Consider the following 16,812-nt stretch of genomic DNA (forward strand, 5'->3'; position numbering starts at 1 on the left):
TCCTGGTCTCAGTTTGTTGTTGGGTCTCATATTGCCTGTGTTGCCATATAATTGTTTGGGCGGTCCATCTCTCATGGTTTTATAATTGCAATTGGTTGTGACTGGTCTCTTATACTGTATGTTTTTGTTGTGCACTTTGCAAATTTGTGACTTGTCTCGTATCGGTTGTTTTGTCAAGCACTTTGTGAACCTAAGGTGCTATATAAATAAAGCTATTAAGAAAAATATTAAGAAGTCGTCAGAGTGGGAGTAGAGAAACTGTCGGTGTTGTTGTTTATTACAGTGAGAAGTGAGAGTTTGAGTAAAACCTAAATATCTCAATTAAAAGCTGGTAATGGAAAAACCTACATACATGTCAAACAAACATTTTTACGCTCTCATGAGGTGGTTTTTCAGATGTGTAGATCGCAAAAGTGTAATGGAAACCCTTTTTTCGCATTTATACGTGACTAATGTTTTCACATTTCCCTTTCGCTCTCCCTCTCTCTCCCTCTCATTTCCACCCAACCGGGTTATTTTAATAAAACTTTGGCGTGTGAGGTCCAATCATTCAACTCTGTCTGATGACTCAGTGTCACACAATAACATTTCCTTTGGTTTTATCACCGACCACTGAGCGCTGCAGCTCGGACTGTTCTTCAAGGCTCTGACCTCTGACCTCGGGCTCTGGTCTGGAGGAAACTGCACTTCTTGTTCATCAACTGTTTTCACGGCTGGGAGGAGATTTTTATTCTCTATAGTACTGTATAGTGTTTTGTTAACGTCACTGTGGTTCCCCTGGTTACTGTGGAAACCCATGAACCGTGGGTAATTCCAGCAGGTGAAGTCCACAGGAATGAGTACGTATGAAGACCTGAGTGTGTCAACCACAAACCACCTGATGATCTGAGTCCTCACCGGTCCTTAAATGGCATAGTTCACCCAAAATTGAAATTTCACTCATTATCTACTCACCCTCATGTGGACTAAGGGCTGGGAGAAGTTCCAGAGTCCTCCGTGGCTTCTCTGAGTTACAGGGGGTCTCGGCGTATAACATATCCAACGGTTGCAAATGGATACCACAAAAGACACACCAAAAAACATCCAAATACCTCCATGCTGCTCGTATGTAATGTCCGTCTTGTTTTGAAGCCCCGAAATGCAAAATTGTCCCAAAAAAAATTAAATAAGTCTATATTTCAAGTTTGTTTGTAGACTTATTTAATTTAATTCGGGGCAATTTCGCATTTCGGGGCTTTAATACAAGACGGACATTACATACGAGCAGCATTGAGGTATTTGGATGTTTTTTGGTGTGTCTTTTTGTTACGAAGACAGTTGGTATCCATTTGCAACCGTTATATGGACATGCACTGCTACGCCGAGACCCCCTGTAACTCAGAGAAGCCACGGAGGAAGGAAACTTCTCCCAGCCCTTAGTCCACATGAGGGGGAGGAGATAATGAGTGACATTTCAATTTTGGGTGAACTATCCCTTTAAGAAGATGAACAAACTCTGACTCCCATGATTCACTTTGGTCGATCTTCGGTCGTCCAATCACAGAAGATTCTTTCACTTCACTCGATCCAGAAACTGTTTTCTGCTCAACTTCATTGATGAAGCTCATGATTGAGTTCTTCTTTGTGTCATTAAAGGCATCAAAATATAAAGAGATAGGAATTTTATTATGTTACTGGTGTTTATAGTTAGATAAAGATGAAAATTATGTGAAGAATATTTTCGTAATAAGTTGATTAAACTGTTTAAAATAATCAGAAAAGGTCACCGTCCAAACCAAACAACTGCTGATACAGACTCAATTCACAGTTTCCACTTTTAAAGCTCGGTTCAGCTCTCATCCGCAGGAAGTCACTGAGGTTTTTCAAAACAAAAACCACAGCATCCGTAACCTGCATCTTTTTTTATCAAAGAACGATCTGTGGTTTATGATAAAGAGGCTGAGTTGAGTCAAACAGCAACAAACAGAGAAACGTTTACCTTCATCTCTCAGTCACTCAGACACATTTACATTCACAGCCCAGAGTGAATATGAGATCAGTCTCCAGACAAGGACTCGCTTTTGTATATGAACACTGAATGAATAATGAAGAGCAGATAATAAAAGTCTAAATGAATGATCATGTGACTGTCTTGTGGTCTGAAGTGGTTTTGGTAAGAGGCACTTCCTGCTACATCTTTCCTGCATCTGAAACCACAGGATGTTTTTGAGCACTTGGTTGAGGTCGAGACTGAAGCTTCACAGTATATCATAAATTGTCGAATGATCCGATCATCCAACATCCCACGGATGTTGGATGATCGGATCGGATGTTCAGACCCGGCCAGGCAGGAAACCAGCCGTCCACCTGACTCTACCATGCACACACCTGTTCCTGTTTACATCATATAAACTCCTTTAAAAAAAAAAAGTGTGGAAATGTCTGAAAAGTTCGGAAACATATTGTGAGTCATTTCTCCTCTATAATAAAACCAACTGGTGTTGTCTTTTATATCGTTGGTAAGTCTGATTAGTCGTCTTTACAACCAGGTACAACTTGTAAGGATTGTGTATCTGTGGAATGAGCAGAAAATAAACTGAACATTATAATGTTTTAGGGCGTATTCACACCAGGAAAGTCCGATAGTTCACTTGCTTTGGTGCGGTTTGTATTCACATTGCATTTTTTCACAAGCGAAACAACTTTGTAAACAAAAGCACGTGTGTCCCACAGTCGCTCAATCATTGGATAAAAATTATCAGCGGGATCTTCCACATGAATGCGTTTCTCGCTGCCTTTTTCCAGTTGCACCTGTCCTGTGCTTATTCATCACTTCGGACCAAACAAGTGAACCGAGTCCCACCTGCAGAGGTGGTCTCGGTTCACTTGTTTGATCTGCACCAGAGTCCGCTGGTTTGTATTCACACCTCCCCAAAAAGTCTGCATGCACCAGAGGAAAAGTCCGTTTCAAGCGGACCAAACGAGCCTGGTGTGAATACGCCCTAAGTTTATACATAGATACACAGATGTCATTTTTGGTCTTTATCTTTTATCTGATCAGAGAGATTTTCATTTTGTTGAACAAACAGGAAGTGAAAGAAGGAAATGAACAGTCAATATCAGAATAAAATTATGTTGATGTTGAATAATAGAGCATGTTAAAAAAAAGAGAAAGAATTTTTAAAAAGTTCATATAGATGACCATGAGAGCAGTGACTCGTCAGATTCATAATTAGAGGAAGAGAAAGTTCAGTCACTTTTGGATGAACGTCTCATGTTCTTTGCATTTTCTCTTCTTGGAACTTTTCACTTCTTCTTTCACTTTTTTGGTTTTGACAGATGTTCTCTTGTCAATAGTAAAACAACAACAAAACATATATTTTTCACAGTTTCACAATTCATTTATGATCTGCAACGTTTACCTGAAGCCTGTCTGTGCCTGTCAGTTTGCTCTGTATATTTAGTATTATTATATATTTTTTCTTTTTTCAAGTAGCCTAATCATTAGGCCGATTATCAACATTTTATGCATCCAAACTGATTCATCAGATTCTTTCAGATCTGAGGATGAAAATCATAAATCGTTGTCCTGATGGTCACCCAGTGTTGGGGGGAGCAAAAAACAAGACTAAAATTGATGCAGGCAAACCGGAGTTACACCATGGCTACCCGGCGCTATAGGGATAGTGACAACACTAACCTATGGGGGCAATTCTTTCAACCACAACAAACACTCAGAAAACAATCAAATATGTATGGTACATGACTGGAATCCTTATGACACCACTGACCTCATATAGTGTACAGTATAAACAGTATAAACTATGTGTTTTTGCATGTAGCCACTCACCTCAGATAGCCCAACTCTGAAACATCCTGGAAAGACATTACTATTCGATCACAGAGCGCCTGCTCTCCCCGCCACAGAAACAATTAAACACGTTTTCCTTGTTGTGATGATTTCTTTACAAAAATAAACCAGATAAGGGGAAGTCGTTTTTTTCATATTGTTGCCATTAAACTCTTGGAAACAACATTGTGATTTGTCTCTTATTTACATTGTTGTGTTAAAGGAGAATCCTGGTCATTTTTGACCCCTAAATCGTTGTCCTGATGGTCACCCAGTGTTGGTTGGAGCAAAAAACGCAACTAAAATTGCTGCAGGCAAACCGGAGTTACACCATGGCTAGACGGCGCTAGGGATAGCGACAACGCTAACCTATGGGGGCAGTTCTTTCAACCACAACAAACACTCAAAAAACAATCAAATATCTATGGTACATGACTCCGATTGTTTATTTTTGTAAGTGTGTGTTTCAGTGGCGGGAAGAGCAGGCACTCTGCGATCGGATAATGTCGTAATGTAGTAATGTCTTTCCAGGATGTTTCAGAGTTCGGCTCTCTGAGGTGAGTGGCTACATGCAAAAACACAAAGTTTATACTGTTTATACTGTACACTATATGAGTTCAGTGGTGTCTCTAAGGATTCCAGTCATGTACCAGAGATATTTGATTGTTTTCTGAGTGTTTGTTGTGGTTGAAAAAATTGCCCCCATACAGTGGGTACTAGTTTCATTTGGACGTTTCCCTCACGGTATGCGTGATTCACGCGTTGCGTGAAATTGTAGGTCACATTGTAGCCACTAGGTGGAAGCATCGTACTGAGATGCAGCTCAAAAGATTTCGGGATAATTCCACGTTTGACCACAACGTAGCTGCAATGGAGAGTGGCGCTGTTCATAGGTCATAGGTACTTCATTTGCAGCTGTGGTCGAGAGAGCTAGAGAGTGAGTGGAGAGAGGGACCGCTACGCCGGTCAATTAGATCAATGTTGTTGTTTTTTATTCTATCACAGTGGTTACAGCAGGCGCGGCGCCAGGATTTCAATTTTGGACGGGCCACAGTAATTTTGGATGGGCCACTACTTAGGAAAAAATAACACTAACATACAGAGTTGGAAATTATTCCTGAATGACTCGTTCGTGTCTATATTGCCTTGAAAGCACACATCTGCTGAGACCTATGGCTGAGACGAGCTTTGACAGCGCGGTGCGCCGCTCTCTCTCCCGTTAAAAGTTAATCTAGCTCACCCAGCGGACCTCTCTCTCTCCTCGTCTCTCTCGCTCTCACTGTCTCTCTCCTGTTACTTATATGTGTTTAAACAAATACACGAAAAGCCAAATCAAATCAGAAATGCGTAGCCCACTTCTTTTTTAACTCACTTATTTTCATAAAGTAATAAAATATCTGGACATTTTGCCATCGTTAACATTGAGACAAAAGGCTGCAGGAATGGAAGAAGAATTGTTTGTTTGTTAACAGTGACTTTGTTGATGCTACTTTAATCGTAGAATGGAGCCACAACGGGCTGATTTCAGCCAAGAGCAGCAGGTTGTTTTAATGGAAAGTAGGCAGCGATAGCCTACAAAAAAGCTGATCACAGCCTGAAGCAACAGTGTTGCTTCAAATAGCCTATAACAAGAGGAGGCTGCTTTTAATTTGTGACAGCTGAACATTGCGCTTTTAAATAAGCTTATCCAAACAAAAAACTAGAGCAACAACAACTGTCATTTTTTTTAAATTTGTGTTATATATTGTTTTTGCTCTGTGTGTCGCGGTGATAACTTAACCGTGAAAAGTAGGCTACAACACACACAACATAACGTTACAGCCGCAGTGTTGTGAGTGAGTCATGTCCCGACCAGCAATCGCTCTGGTCCCGACATGACTCACTCACAACACTGCGGCTGTAACGTTATGTTGTGTGTGTGCCTACTTTTGCAGTATGCTCACACACCCAGGGAAGGCCATCCTGGCAGTTAAGAGGAGAAACTTTCTGCTTCTAAGTTGTTGTTAAGTTTAGGAGCAGCGGAGCGGCTCGCGGCTGCAGCTCTGTTCACTTCACACACTGAGAATGGAGTTTGTTTTCTTCCGGTAGACGTAAATACGTAAACACGTGTACCCCCTGTCCAATCAGAACGCTTCCCGACCCCCATAGCAGAATTAAATAAAGGCTATTTAATGTGTTTTCCATGTAAACCCCAATTCGGAATTATTATTTCCATGTAAACTCGAAGGAGGATATTTTAATTCCGAACTATTTAATTCAGAATAATTAATTCCGAATTAAAAAACATCATGTAAACGTGGTAACTGATTGTAATAGAATGCGAGTGTATTTTATTGAAAGCGAGACTGGGTGTGTGTATGAAAATCGCTACAGTGAACTGGTGCTCTGGTTTTTAGGTGCTCTATCTCATAGTTTCAAAGAAAACGGATTGATTGATTTTTACTTAACGAAATGAAACGAAAACAATATAGGGCCTATAGGCCTATTATATTACTATATTGTTGCAACTTTAGAAAATATAATCCAGGGGAAAAGGGGCTTACAAACATGGATCAAAACGGCTCAGTAATACGCACAAAAATCCAAAAGAAACGAAAATTAACACACAAAAAAAAACTAAACATAATGAAGTGGTCTCAATCTGTGTTTTACGCATGTCTGGCACATGTGTCTTGGAGTTCTGAATGGAGGCTTTATGTTCAGCTCCCCTTACATGTGAAATTTTTTACATGAAACACAACGAAATTTATTCACTTAGACTATGAACTGAAAAGTGTTAGGAGAGCTAGGCTACTATAGGAACCGGTTTTTCTGTTCAAAGCAAACAGCTGTGTGAAGTAGCCTACTGTGGGGGGCAGGACTTCTGTCTGACAATGTACTTGAGTGAAGTATCCACAAACACACCCATTGGTCAGAGATAAAGAGGAGGCTAATGTGTCGCTAATGTGTTACATTGTGTCCAGCTGTCGTCACAGCAATTATTACAAGCACACCTATTGGTCATTGCTAATATGTCTATTAAGCACATTACTTTCAATAGAGCTGAGAAGGTGGAATATAGTAAAATATTACAACAATATATAATAATGTTTTCGTTTCATTTCGTTAAGTAAAAATCAATCAATCCATTTTCTTTGAAACTATGAGATTGCAGAACACCTAAAAACCAGAGCACCAGTTCATAGCGATTTTCACAACACTGTCTTATTGTGAATCTGTGAACGCGCACGTATAAAGGGCGGATTCAAGGCAGCAGACAAATCACAAACAGAGCACCGACGCGTCAGAGAGAAGCGAGTTGAGCGCAGCGCACACCTCATTTCTCCTGTGAGGAAAAAGAGAAAAAAAGAAGCCCATGGTCCGGCCTGACCCAGTTATTGAATGTTTACGTTTATTTAGAAGAAGTTTAACTGGTGCTGATTAAACTTGTAAATGAATGCTGCTCTGAATCGATCAGACCTATTTCAAACAGTGGCCAAACAACAGAACCATTTTATTATATTAGACTATATATTTTCCATTTTTGCTGAGCATAAGGTTTGTTCTAAATAAAAGCCTGTCCCATACAGACGCGTGTCTCTCTAAACGGGTCCGCTCGGCACACACACACACACACACACTGTCAAAACATGGATGAATGAAACTTATCAACTTTGTATCGGCCGCGTCTTGTAGCCTATTTCTATCGAGGAAAAAGTATTTCAGGATATCCTATGTTTTATCGCCCAGCCCGAAAGTGACACAGGCTCTTGCCCGTTCATTCACGACAAATCATCCAGCAACACTCAATCAAACAAGGTGGGGAATGCGAAATCTGCGGCACTACTGTACAGTAGTTGGCTCATTTTAAAAACACAGACGGTGTGTTTTGAGCTGACAAGACTGAGGATCGATAAAAGAGAGTGAGACGTAGCTGCCGTCATCACATTTTTCTCATTGAAAAACTATACTGTATTATTATTATATTGCATTCCCCGAATGTGTTCACTGCTCCGTGCTGCTGTCTTATGGAGGCGTCCTGCTGCTCACAGATGCCACCTGGCGGTTGTTTGGGCACATTGCAGCTTCTGGTGAAAACACAAAACTCCTCCACAAAAAATCCGCGTGACTCTCCCGTGACTCACGCGTGAATCTCGCGTGAAATCGTCCAAATGAAACTAGTACCCACTGTAGGTTAACGTTGTCGCTATCCCTAGCGCCGGGTAGCCATGGTGTAACTCCGGTTTGCCTGCATCAATTTTAGTCACGTTTTTCGCAAAAATGACCGTAATTCTCCTTTAAAAAACGGTGTAAATAAGAGACAAATCACAATGTTGTTTCCAAGAGTTTAATGGCAACACTATGAAAAAAACGACTTCCCCTTATCTGGTCACCATGAATCATTTAGGATTCATCCTCTGGCGACCAGGACTGTCAGAGAGGCTTCATGGCTGCCTGGTAGTTATCATGTGGTAATTTCATACCTTAGATAAACCTGTATAAACGCTGAGTGTGTTTGCATGTGTGTGTTTGTGTGTGTGTTTGTGTGTGTGTTTGTGTGTGTGTGTGTGTGTGTGTGTGTGTGTGTGTGTGTGTGTGTGTGTGTGTGTGTGTGTGTGTGTGTGTGTGTGTGTGTGTGTGTGTGTGTGTCTGGGTTGTGGGTGCAAACAAAACAGAAGTCATTAGCAGAGTTTTCCAGTTGGTTTGATGATTTCAGGGTATAATGGAGGAGGAGGAGGAGGAGGAGGGGAACCACAGACGACTGGGTGTCTGCACTCTACTGAAACACTTTCCTCCACATGCAATAACCCAGCACTCAGACACACACACACACACACACACACACACACACACACACACACAGGCCCAGATCTCAAACATCTCAGATACAGTGTAGTTTTTCCAGGTGGAGGTGAAGTGTCGTCGTCTCTCTTCACTCTCAGCTCAGTCAGACAGCTCTCAATTAGCTTCAGTTTACATTTAGAGGCTCCGAGCTCCTCAACTTCCTGAGTGGGATTTCATTAAATATACATGATGGGGATGATGAGGAAACATCTTCATATTCCTCCTCCCCCACCCCGGCAGCCTGCAGGTGCGTGTGTGTGTGGCCTATACCACGCTGTGGTCTAGGTTTCATTTCTACAGAGTTTGACTTTTTACTTTCACTTCAACAGACATGAAACTGCTGCTCAGCACAGATGGGCAAAGATGAACCAAGTTGAGCAGCTTTAAATCCACTTTTCTTCTGTAAATTAAATTATTGATGCTTGTTAATGAGTGTTTCATTATGACATATTGTTGTGTTGTCCTTAAATCTAAACTGGTCCGGCCTCAAGTAAAACAGCTCCTCTGAAGTGGATTTTTCTTCTTTCTAAAACATTCAAACACATAATGTCACTTGAAGGTAGATGTTTAGATTAAAGCAGCATATAGTATAAATGTAGATGTGGTGACTTTGTGATGTCACAACAAAGCCGCCACCCACCGTCCCAACACTTGCAGGATTTGTTTATTTTTTAAGTCTTTTATTCTGAAATCTGCTCTCAATTTTAAATTATATATATTTTTTAATCTTTTATACATTTTACTTTTATAACGAATCTATTTCTTTTACAGTTTTTTTTTTCTTTTTAATTTTTTTCTTTCATTGCTCTGAATTTTTTTCCCCTCAGGTATAAAATGTGTGAATGTGAACAAGTAAAAAGTGGTTGACATTTGAGTTTGTTCAACATGCAGGAACTTGTGTTTTGGTTTTGATTTGGCTGTATAAAGAGATTTAAATGAGTGATAGTGGCCGACCCTGAGGCATGACTACAAGTCCAGGCAGAAGACGACAGTTTTGATTACAGCATAACACGAGACATTAAGCTCTTTGTGGTTAATTTAAGCCGATTGAAATGTCAATTTCAACGTGTGGAGACACTGTGGATTCCTCTTAAAGGTCAAACTAAAAGAATGCAACCACGCAAAAAGACTGAATAAACTGTGGATTATGAATTGTGTTAGAAATGTCTGCAGGAGCCTGGAGGGGCGGGTGGGGTTGATCAGGCTCATCTGGTCTCACCAGTCTCTGCTGTGAGATTTAATACAAGATTTGTGTTGTTATTTGTGTCATACTTATCTGTTATCTGTTCTTCATCATCATGCCCGACTTCTCCGACAGCTCCACTCGTATCTTCTACGTAGTTTGACTGTGTGAAAGCACAGGAATCAACACAGAGCGACAGAGCAAGAACAAAACCGTGGAGTGAAAACTCTCCAAATCTTCAGAAAAGAAAGTGAAGACAGGAGTTGACAACGGTCTGAACAAACCTCACACAAAAAAAACCCTACCAATTTAAAGACAAAGATAGAGACACTTTTTTACATCCAAACACTTTAAGTTTGTTTCAGTCACTGGAGAAAAACGTGTTAAAGACGAGGTTTTCTGGATCCAACAGATTAAGGCCCTGAAAACCTTTGTGACTGCTTAGTTGTGACATCACAAAGTGACAGGAAGTCCTGACAGCTGGTTTTAAGGCTGTTTGCATTTCTCTGTGGACTGAGGCTTTGATACTTTCACAGTATTAATATAGAACCTAGAGCTCCTTTATAATCACACTACACATGGACATCTACCTTTATACTGTATGGAGCTTTAACACAAACATCTACCTTTATACTGTATGGAGCTTTAATACAAACATCTACCTTTATACTGTATGGAGCTTTAACACAAACATCTACCTTTATACTGTATGGAGCTTTAACACAAACATCTACCTTTATACTGTATGGAGCTTTAACATAAACATCTACCTTTATACCGAAGGAGCGTCTTTGTCTGATTCTTAATTCTTAAGTTCTTGATCAAGTTCTTCTCCGTTTTAAATCAAACTGGACACGAGTTTATTTTTCTCAGTGTTTGTGTCTGATCACGGTTTATGTTTCTTTCGAGAACTGTTATTGAATTAGTAATGACCACTACGTGAGAGTCAGAGTATGCCCATGTTTTGGTTTGTTTCATCTGAGTTGTAATGAGAGGAAATCTTAAAGCTGCAGCGACGCTGCTGTTTAATACAATAGTGTTTCCGACTCGTGTAGTGGCAGTATCAGATTGTGGGGTTTGTGTTTCCCATGAGGTCCCTCAAGGTTGACTCCAAAACAACGCAGAGGCACCGGTCGTCCTGTGTGGAGCTCAGAATGACATCAATAAAGGAGCTTAGATTTCTCTGTTTCTAATGGACCTTCAGTAAAAGCTTCAGTCGACCGCAGACGCTGCAAAGTGGAAGAAAACAACGTGAGAATCTAATGTTCACTCATATTTACTTTGGTTTACTGGAGTTCATTTCCCAGCACAGCAATCACGCCTTGTGTGGAATCAGGGAGTGCACGTTCACAACACTTCTCTTCTTCTTCCTCTTGTCTAAAAATGTGTTGTCAAACTGCATTTTCTTCTCCATCACTTGCACATTCGCAGGTTTCACAAAACACTTTAATCAAGGAAGAAGATGAGGAGCAATTTTAGCTGTGTCACAATTCAGCAGCTGCATAGGCGGCATTTGAAGGTGTAAATTTGGATATTTCTTTGTTTTAATCACTTGTGACATCCCCACCCCCTGCTTTCCCTCCAAGGTATCAGATCTTCTTTTGTTTGTTACCCATTTGTGTATTTTAATGTCTAGACCTTTGAATTGCATTTCAAGTTTCGGAGACACCCAACCTTTCACTTTCTCATGATATACTCCCTTTTGTATTTTAAATTGCGTTGATTAGACCTCTTAATTCACGCCCCTGCAGCAGACAAAGGGGTGTGGAATATACCTGAGGGGGGTGTTCCTCAGGTATAAATGTTTAGGTCTCCCCATTGTCTTTGTCTTTTCTTTACCATCTCCGCTCGGGTGAGGACTGACTTTCTTTGCAAGGAAATAAAAGCTTGTCGGCCAACGAAGTCTCTTATTTCATTATTCACCAACAGCAAACGGCAAACTGTCCCAGTTCCAAGGCTCCTCCAAGTCAGGCCTTCCTTTGCTTGTTCTAGGAAGACAGACCTGCAAGGTGGCTGATAAGTAATGGTGGACAAAGAATCTTGGGATACGGGAGGAAGCAAAGGAGAGGTGGGGTGCATCCTCCTATAGAACAGGCAAAGGAAGGCCGGATTTGGAAGAGCCTTCGAATTGGGACACAGGTACAGTACAGAGTCTCTACAGAGCAGCGACTGTACGAGAGGCTGAGATCATTTCATATTTACAACCACCCAGAACCACAGCGCTCCAACAACCTTCAGTCACGATGAAGACGGATCTCAGTGGTTTTCACATCACGTTGATGGAGCCACAGTAAACGGCTCATTATGACTCTGCTGCAGCTGCTTCTTCTCAAAACAACGTCGTCCACTGAGTCTGATCCAAGAAGTTACTATAATGTCACCCCCGTTGCTCTCAACAACCAGATTGTGGAGGTCGTAGGTCAATGTAATGTAATGCATATCATTGCTCACGCCTTGAGCTTCAATGAGAACTCAGAAAGTGGAAACTAAAGAGCTTTGGTCATATACTGGAAATGACATACAGAGGCCTTGTTGGAAGTATTTTGCAGTTTAATATAGCTGCCTGGTATGACAAAGAGAAGCTTTCCTCGATAGTGGACAGTAACAGAGTAAATTTACTTGAGTACTGTACTCAAGTACATATCCAGAGGATTTGTACTTTACTTGAGTATTAGATTTCTTTGGTACTTATTCTTACTTGAATACATTTCCAAGACAAATATTTTTACTTTTACTCAAGTTGATTTCTAGGAAGGCTGAAAAGTACTTGTTACTTTCAGGTCTGCTCTTTTTTTTTTTTTTTCTAAAATCCTATTGGACACAAGCTGTGTTTGTCGAAGAAGGAAACCCTAACCCCTAAAAGCAGCACATCAGTGCAGCTGCTTTCAAAGAGTTCATTCTCACTAACAAGAGTTAAAAGCTCCTTAAATTCATTTACAAACTATTATAGTGATTCATTGATGTGAAAAATAAGAAATTTACTCTTACTTTTACTTTTACTTAAAGTAAATTTAAAAGCAAGTACTTTTTTACTCTTACTGGAGTAACATGTCGACTGAGCTACTTTTACTTGTAATGGAGTAAATTTTGACCAGTAGTATTTGTACTCTTACTCAAGTACTGGGGTCGAGTACTCTGTCCATCTCTGAGTAAATCCTGCAGGGAAGCTGCTCGGTAACGTCAACTATGATGTTACACATCCCATAAACTCAGAGTTCAAACTGCTCCCATCCGGCCGAAGAGTTAAGAAATCCTTTATTCCTCCTCAGGCCTTACAAGCTCTGAATGTCATGATTGTTTGACTGCACCATGGCAACCCCCTTAGAGGGCTGTTGTATCTGCTGCTGCTGTTGTCTATGACTGTTTTGCACAACATTTCAATTTGTTTCTTGTTTCTATGTTTTTTTTTAAGTGTATCCTTTGTCTTGTGTTAGCTTTTTACTGCCATCTATGGTGTTTCGGATCAGTTTTGACCCGTATTTTAAATCAGCTGTAAAATACACTAAATTATTATTTTTTCATCCAATTTGTTTTTCTTCTCTTGGTTACATTGTTAGGCTTCCTTATCCATGAAAATATTGGTTTTAATATTTTTGGATGTGGGCCCCTTGGCCTTTTTTGTCAGTATGACCCTTGGCTTCAATTGAACCTTCCTCTTGTCAGCTTTCTGCTACCAGCTATGGTGTTCGGGTCAGTTTTGACCTGAGTCAGCTGTAAAACACACTAAAAACAATTATTTATCATCCCATTTGTTTCTCATCTCTTGGTTATGTTGTAAGGCTTCCGTATCCATGAAAAGGTTGGTTTTGCACTTATGATTTCAGTTTTAACTGTAATTATTACAGAGGGAGGGTATGCTGTGGAGTGCTTTGATTTGTCTTGTGCTTTGTTGTCTTGGAGAGGCCGAAGACAAATTTCCACTACGGTGGACAATAAAGTCTTTCTATCTATGTATAATATAAACACAGCTCAAGCCTGGCTGGTGGTATCTGATATCTCCTGTCATACAGTATCACTGCCACAAGAATGTCACATAAATATTGGGGAGGGGGGGGTTGCATGCTTCATAAACAACAGGCTGAAACAGGATGTTGGCATAGACCAGGAAATTCCACCCTAGAACACTATATTCAACAAAGACCAATCACACATCAGAGACATCAGAGCTTTGACGACGTCGTAGTGACAGAGTTTTTAGTTAATTATGAACTGGCACAAGTTGAGGTGACAGCTGCTCCATCCGATCAGAGCCGAGCTGAACCGTGAGACCACGGAGACATTCCTCACTAGATCCAGTGTTTTCCTGTGCACATGAAAGTTGCCAGTCACTGGTCGGCGGAAATCCAGCTGAGCGAAGACGGATAGAGACACATGGAGACAAAGTCAACCTGAAACATCTGAGCTTGTCAGACAATCATAATGAAAACTGGAGAGAAAAACTTCCATTTAGATTTAATTAAATACTTAAAGCTCCTTCAAAATAAAGGTAGATGTTTCTATTAAAGCTCCATACGGTATAAAAGCAGAACAGTGCGTCAGATGTAAACAGGGGCTGATGTTTTCTGTCAAACATCCAGAACTATGGGACAAGACAATACAATAATAAATATTTGATCACAAAAAAAACCCCAAACAAAACAAAGATTAAAGAATAGTCAAAAATTAAAATAAATGACAAGAGATTTCTGAATCAGAGCTTAGTTTTTCTTGTTTCCACTTTAATCATCTCCAATCCCACCATTTTAATTTGATGTGTCAAATGATATGATGCGAAGCCTGCGAAGCTAGTTCAGGCAGATGACTCAAGCCGCGCCCATCCTGATCAGCTGATCAGTCACATGCTCTCCTCGCCCAGATAGGGCGGGCTATTTAAATCTCCCAGCTCACCTGCTCGCTCCTGGCTATGCTTCTGCTGCTGCGCCGCTGCTCTGCTTTCGCCGCTGCTGCTTCTGCTGCCCTGCTGCCCATGAGGTTTTGCAAACCCACCACCTCCCCAGCATCCACCTGTGGGCTCTGTCTCTTGATCCCTTGTGGGGGGTCAGCTTCATTCCCTGTAAATGTCTGGCAAGGCAGATCATTCAGGGAACGAATATGAGTCAGAGCCTGACGCCAAACCTGCTGCAACCATGCTCAAGAATATGCTATCCATGCTGTGCTTCAGCTTGCTATGCTTATGCTCAATAAATGATTTCTTCTCATTCCAGAGTTGTCTGATTGAACTTCATTTCATGTATTCCGAGAAGCGGGGGAGGAAAGAAAGTGATCGTTTATAGTATGAGTAATGTTCCTGAATGGGATCTTGGACGTCAGCCAATCAGGATGTTCTCCCCAGAGACTGGGAACAGAGGCTGTTGAGGAATAAACACAGCGCTCACATATTTTCATAATGAAGGACCATATCAGCCAGAGCAGTGGTGCAACACTCTGATGTGTTTTTAATAGATAAATCAGCCTTTACACACACACAGTCACGCACAATCACACAGTCTTTTATTACAATTTGTTGGCAGTAAGAAAAGTATAAAAAAAATCAAAGGTTTCATTCTTAGTCAACAAATACTTTGACTTTTAAGGTTCATTTCGCTGAAAAAAAACCCAAACAAACCCAAAAGCTTCTAACATCCATCCCACACAGAAGGCAGCCCTGCAGTGTTAGTGTGGTGTTCCTAATAAAGTGCTCACTGAGTGTATAGTAGTAAATACTGTAGTTTCCCTGCAGAAGCTGAGCTGACTGTAACTGAGTGCGTTCATCATGTCGCTGCCATCTTGTGGCTGCAGAGGGGAACTGCAACTAAAAGGCCACAACAAACCTTAGTGGAGCAAACAGGAGAAAGTTTTTTGGCCCAGTCCCATTTCTCCTCCCTCAACACCAGCGCTTTGTTTGGAGAGGCCTCCGAAGGGAAGAAACCCGTTGACAATGAAGTGGGAATTGTTAGAAATAGGAGCCACAACCTGGAGGGGGTTTTCATTCAGGTTTGAAAATGCCGGCTCCAAAGGTTGTGTTACCTTGATGATCTTTCTTCGTCTGATAAACCTGGAGCCCCTCCGATTGAAGGGGCTGTTTTAAGGGTTGAAAACCACTTCCTGTTTGCTCTTTAAAGAATTGGGACACCCAACCCTTACGAGAACGCACAAAAGCCGAGTGCTAGGGCCGAAATCGAGTGGAATTGGTCAAAATGGGACAGGGACTTAGTCTATAACGTATGAAAATCGCATGAACATCACATCTGCAAAATGACTACGACTATGACTATGATAATGACTACGACGTGTTTCGGCATCAAGCCTTCATCAGTTTGACTCCCTGATGAAGGCTTAATGTCGGAACACGTTGTAGTCATTTTAAACATGTCATTGTGACAATGCCAGATGAATTAAAGGCATTTTTATGAACTCAAGAGAGTGCCTTGGAGTTTTTCTTTGTTTTTCCACATCCCTTGAATCCCTCTCCAAAGAGCACCTCTAGATTTGAGAAAGGAGTCCACGTAGCGCTCCTTGCTTTGAACATATTGTGCAGAATATGTTTTGAATTATCTGTGTTATGGCCTTGGACTCTCAGAGACCTGGGACAAAAAGTTGTGGCAGTGTAGGCAGGATTTCTGCTTTGATTCAGGCCAAGAGGTTCGTGTGCTGAAAAGATGGGACCAACCTGTGCCAGCCTGAGTGCACCAACGAAGGGAGGGCTAAGTCTAAACCAAAAGCCACTCCCCAGAATTCTCGCTCTCTTGGGATGGCGATTGCAGCTAACTGCTTGCAGACTGCGATTTCTTGAACAGGAGAGTTTCTTGTATTTGATTCGTTTGATGATCCAATTTAATAAGTAGTTAACTAGCACATCGTTGTTTGTCCTTTCTTGGAATAAACGAACATGCATGTCAGTTTTCCTGTTTTCAACCTGACAGACCCATTCCCAGTTTCACCTGTCTGGTCCTGCAGTGACACAGTGGAAGAACGTGGCAGGAAAGCGTTGGGGTCT

Source organism: Trachurus trachurus (genome assembly GCF_905171665.1).
Source record: "Trachurus trachurus genome assembly, chromosome: 23".
Taxonomy (NCBI): domain Eukaryota; kingdom Metazoa; phylum Chordata; class Actinopteri; order Carangiformes; family Carangidae; genus Trachurus; species Trachurus trachurus.